The sequence below is a fragment of the Gobio gobio genome (genome assembly GCF_949357685.1).
Source record: "Gobio gobio genome assembly, chromosome: 6".
Lineage (NCBI taxonomy): Eukaryota > Metazoa > Chordata > Actinopteri > Cypriniformes > Gobionidae > Gobio > Gobio gobio.
In genome coordinates this window covers 51,186,248-51,192,012 of record NC_137102.1, presented here as the reverse complement: position 1 = coordinate 51,192,012, position 5,765 = coordinate 51,186,248, and the positions used below count along the sequence as shown (strand labels likewise).

Here is a 5,765-nt window from a genome sequence, read left to right as displayed (position 1 = left end):
AGTTACTATGGAGATGAACACGGCTAAAAGCCAAACCACTTTAATGGTACCTAAAACCCAGGATTGGCACAAACTAAGCTTAAACATATCTGGCTAGCCAGCTAAACCGGCTTCATGGTATAAGCCCCAGGAAACATTCAGCTCTTCATTTAAAAGAAAACGAAACCTAAATGTTGTTAAACCACTGTAGATGTCTCTCTGTCTGTCTTTCTGTGCAGTGAAATGGCAGAAGCCAGCATTTCAGTGGCTCAGGATCAGTTCTGCTGTTCGATCTGTCTGGATCTACTGAAGGATCCAGTGACCATCCCCTGTGGACACAGTTACTGTATGAGCTGCATTACACACTGCTGGAATCAAGAAGATCAGGAGAGAGTTTACAGCTGCCCTCAGTGCAGACAGACCTTCACTCCAAGACCTGCTTTAAACAAGAATGTGATGCTGGCTGAAGTGATAGAGGAACTGAAGCAGACAAAAGTCCAAACTGCTCGTGCTCTCAGTTACGCTGGACCTGATGATGTGGAGTGTGATGTCTGTACTGGAAGGAAACGCAAAGCTGTCAAGTCCTGTCTGGTGTGTCTGGAGTCTTACTGTCAAACTCACTTTGAGCGACATGAGGAGTTTCACTCAGGTAGACGACACAAGATAACCGATGCTACTGGACGACTGGAGCAGATGACCTGCCCTAAACATGATAAACAACTAGAAATATTCTGCTATACTGACCAGCGATGTATCTGTTATCTGTGTACGATGGATGATCATAAAAACCATGACACTGTTGCAGCTGTGGTCGAGAGGACAGAGAAACAGGTAGGAAAGGAAAAATTAAACAAAGTTAGATTTGTTAACTTAGAGAGCTGAAATAAACTTTCTAAACTTAAAATCAAGTGAACAATAATGAAACAAATATTAATAGTATACATAACAAAACTTACTTACATTTAATTTTTAAAAGAACAATTAATAATGTGAAGAATATGTAGGGCAGCTTTGGCTGTAGTGATCATTTTTTTCAACAGAAACAGCTGGAAGACACACAGAGAAAGTTCCAGCAGAGGAGAGAGAGAAGAAGCTTCAGGAGCTGAAAGAGGCTGTGAAGACACATAAGGTGAGTCTTCAGACACATAATAAGAAGAGCAGTTTGAGATGTATTTAAAGTCTCTTACCAAACTGAGTATGTTGTTTCTGCTGTGAATGGTCTGATTGTGTGTGTGTCCTAACAGCGCTCTGCACAGGCGGCAGTGGAGGAAGGTGAGAGGCTCTTTACTGAACTGATCCGCTCTATTGAGAGAAGCCGATCTGAGTTGACACAGATGATCAGAGATCAGGAAAAGACTGCAGTGAGTCGAGCTGAAGAACTCTTGAAGCAACTGGAGCAGGAGATTGAAGATCTGAGGAGGAGAGACGCTGAGCTGGAGCAGCTTTCACACACAGACAATCACATTCAGTTCCTACAGGTAACTGAAGAATGTCAGAGAAAATGGCTCCGTCTAAGGAGCAAATTGAGAATTGTGAGTCAACTTCAGGGGCCGGTTCCACAAGTTGGTTGAAAAAGTTGGGTTTAGGTATGTCCAGTCCTGTGATACATATTTACTCATGTAGCATCATCTAAATCTATGACTAGGCACAGCAATGGTCAGCGTCCATGCTGACATATTGAACCACAGTGGAATTGATGGAATCGTACCAGAAATTGTGTTAATTCCAAGATTTCTGTAAGTAAAATAAGGTGAAGATTCTACTTGAAAAAACATAACAATTTCTGTCAACTGTTATTGAATTTCATTTATTTAAAGTTATTTAAGTTATTTAGGATACTCCTCACCAGTCAATGCAATGCATATCAAGAGTGAGGAAATCAAAACTAGTCAGCTGCCAACTAGCTAGCTATCGGCTATTATTAGCAAGTTCACTAGATATCATTGAACAATTCTTTTTGTAATTTGTTTTGCAGTAAATGATTATCTACTGGGAAGGTTCGGATACATTTCAGCCTAATAGTGATACTAGGGCTGCGCAATATATCGAAAATATCGAAATATCGCAAATGTACATATCGCAATATGCATATCGCAAGGGTACGCAATATCTGAATGATTTTAATATGCTACTTCAACATTGTGAAAAGTGTACGTTTTAGGTTGACGCATATAGCAGAGAATAGACTGAGCAATCGACTGTTACTTATGTGACTTGCTTGATGTTAAAAAGAGTTATTAAACTCAATAACTTGCAAAAAACAACTCCTTGCAGCCTCGCGCTGTCTGACACACACACCGAAACGTGCGCACAAGCCGTTCTTTTTCCATGTCTTGTTTCACACTCGAACTGTCAAATACACACACAGTAATGTCAAAATGGCTGTCTTGATGAGTATTCATGTAAACACAGTCGGTTATGCTTTAAGTGAAAGATATCAGTTGGGGAAAGAAATAGATTTTACACACTTAAAGCAATATCGTATCGCATATCGAATATCACATTATTTAACAAGGATATCGCATATCGCATTTTTCTTCAATATCGCACAGCCCTAAGTGATACTTCATTGAATTGCAGATTTTACACATATTTTGTTTATTTTCAAGATGCAAAATACTGCACTCATGCACAAGACACATGACTCTAAAAAAACAAAGATGTGGCACATGTTTATAGCCTATAGAAATATACGATTTTGTATCTGTATACTTGATTTTTCCTGGGGGTTTTTTCTCTGAGGATTTTCAGTCTCTCTCTGCCTCACCTGGATCTACAGAGAACTTCACTATCAGTTCTCTCCTGTCTTTTGATGATGTGAGAAAGTCCGTCTCTCAACTGAAAGAAAAACTGGAGAGTTTCTGCAAAGAGGAGACAGAAAACATTTCTAGAACAGGTAAAGTTTTACATTTTAAACAAAGAATATGCATGGGATATATTTTGTTTTTGTGAGAATAATTGTTATTGTGTGTTTTTATTTTCTTAGTTAAATACATCACTATTATCCCCGTCAAAGATCCCAAGACTAGTGAGGAGTTCCTACAATGTAAGGCATTACGAAAACACATACTCACATTGTGCTATCAATCTTTGATAACTGAAAAAAAGAGATAATTTACACTGATTCTGAGACAAACTAACAGTGAAAATACAGCAATGAAACCAACAAATTATATAACAATTTACAAATGTGTACACAACAAAAGGCTATGATTGTTAATTCATCACTGGTTGGAATGTGACTTCCATTCCTGTAGCTGAAACAGTTTAGAATATTACACTAGCAATGCCAGGGTCATCATGGGTTTGATTCCCAGGAAATGCATGAACTGATAAATAAATGTATACCTTGAGTGCAGTGTAAACTGTTTTTTGATAAATGTAGCAGCCCACAATATTGTCATTTTCCAAACCCGAGGGAGAAATTAAGTAAATTAAATGTGAAACATTGTTAGAAACAAATGAATAAAAAACAATATTTAATCACACAAAGTATGGGTAACACTTTACAATCAAGTTTCAATCAATGCATACTGTATTAGTTCATCTTTGTTAATGTTAGTTAATAAAAATCCAGCAGTTCATTGTTTGTTCATGCTAGTTCACACACAGTGCATTAACTAATGTTAACAAATACAACATTTGATTTTAATAATGTAAGAGTAAATTATGAAATTAAAGATTAATAAATGATGTAGAATTGCAGTTCATTATTAGTTCATGCTAATTAATGTAGTTAACTAATGTTATCTAATGAAACCTTATTGTAAAGTGTTACTAAAACTATAATATACATTCTGTATTCTTACAGTATATGCTATACTGCTGCAGCTGTCCCTCCTTCAGATTTACACAGAAATAAACATGCTTGCAATGCACGCAAAAGCTATTTTCTTAAACTATTATTACTTAATTTAATTAACTTCTATAAAAAATATGTTTATCTCTAAATCAGATTCCTGTCAACTCACTCTGGATGCAAACACAGTGAATAAAAATCTTCAACTGTCTGAGGGGAACAGAGTGGCTACTTACAGTCAAACAGTCCAGTCTTATCCTGCTCATCCTGACAGATTTGATCATTATTATGAGGTGTTGTGTAGAGAGAGTGTGTGTGGACGCTGTTACTGGGAGGTGGAGTTGAGTGGTGGTGTGGGAATAGCAGTGTCATATAAGAGCATCAAGAGGAAGGGAAACAGTAATGAGTGTGTATTTGGAAATAATGATCAGTCCTGGCAATTGTTTTGCTCTGCCTCCACATGCTCATTCTGGGAGAATAAGAAAGAAACTAAACTCCCTGTAGTCTCCAGCTCCTCTAGAATAGGAGTGTATGTGGATCACAGTGCAGGGATTCTGTCCTTCTACAGCGTCTCTGACACAATGACCCTCATCCACAGTGTCCAGATCACATTCACTCAGCCGCTCTATCCTGGGTTTTGGTTAGGTCAGAACACAACAGTGAAACTTATATAATTTGGCAAAATAAATGATAAACAGATTTCATAAATTATATTCTCAAATTATAAGTCTGAACTGCAAAATAAGTATGTGAGAGCTTTTTATTATTTGCCAATCAGCATTTAATTCTTGAATTAAACTCCTGAAATAGCATGTCAGATTTGATTAAAAATCATGTAGACTTCACAATTACAATATTCTCATCACCTAAAATGTATGTAATGCAAGAATGAGAGAACAATGACAGTGGACAATTATTGTTGGCAAAAATATTACATATTGTCATGGTTATGGTCAGTTTAGTTCAGTTTCTGTCCTGTATTAGTTCTTTTGTTTCTATGGTAACTCTTTTGTTATACATCACATTCAGGTGTTCGTGATTTAGTTCCTCATTTATTCTTATGTATAAATATCCCGTTATGTTTATTTTGTTGTCGGTTCTCTTTACGTTTACACATTTAAGGTGTTGTTACTATTGAGTTTATTAGTAAAGTCAGTTCTTGTTCATTCATCTTCATATTCATTTGCAACGCCTTTACATTGTGACACACATCATATACACTGTGTGTTTGTGAATCCTATGTATGTATGTATGTATATGTATTTCCACAATTTAAAATCAAAATACCATAATTAAAATTGTTATTTCATCTAATGTTGAATGCTGTCTGTATTTACACAAAAGATATAATATGGAAAAATATTCACAGAAAATATTCACACCAACAACAAATTCAGTTTTTGTTTGGTCATATACACTGTAAAAAAATAAAAACGGAAAATGTACTGGTAATTTTCTGCCAGGACATTATCCAGTAATTTTACTGAAATTTCCGTTAACCCTTAAAACACAAACTAATGCAATGTGTAATTCAAAATACAGGTAAAACACCTGAAAAAAAAAAACAATACGGAAAATTCCTTCATATTTATACAGTACATCATGCCCTATTTTTATGGACTTTTTTTACAGTGCATATAGTTTTTTTTAATATACATGAATATTTTTTTTTGTTCAGATATTGCAATAGATAATTTTCTGCTTTTGCTGTATGGATCTGCTTTTTATCATGATGTGAAATATGAATAAATGTGAATATCTAAGCACAGTTTTTTTTTTTTTTCATCATAGAAGCAGATTAATTCAGCATGATCTGGGAAAATAATTACCCTTCATTTGAATGATCGAAAGACAATTGTGAGTTTTCACATTTCCAGTTTGAGCCAATAGTTATCAGTAGTTCTGTGTCTCTTCTGTATTTTTAAAGCTTTTAAAAAAAATTATATTAATCAGTTAATATTTTGAAACTGAGCTAACTTTAATGTGG

The 5,765-nt window shown here is 35.4% G+C and overlaps 1 pseudogene across 1 annotated transcript; it reads left to right on the top strand.

The window, feature by feature from the left end:
* The first annotated feature begins 222 nt into the window (after window positions 1–222).
* LOC307128240 (tripartite motif-containing protein 16-like) lies at window positions 223–5,537 on the top strand (annotated as a pseudogene). Its single transcript has 6 exons — window positions 223–810; window positions 1,020–1,108; window positions 1,224–1,457; window positions 2,722–2,875; window positions 2,966–3,025; window positions 3,935–5,537. The product of its transcript is annotated as a tripartite motif-containing protein 16-like (transcript).
* The last annotated feature ends 228 nt before the right edge of the window (window positions 5,538–5,765 follow it).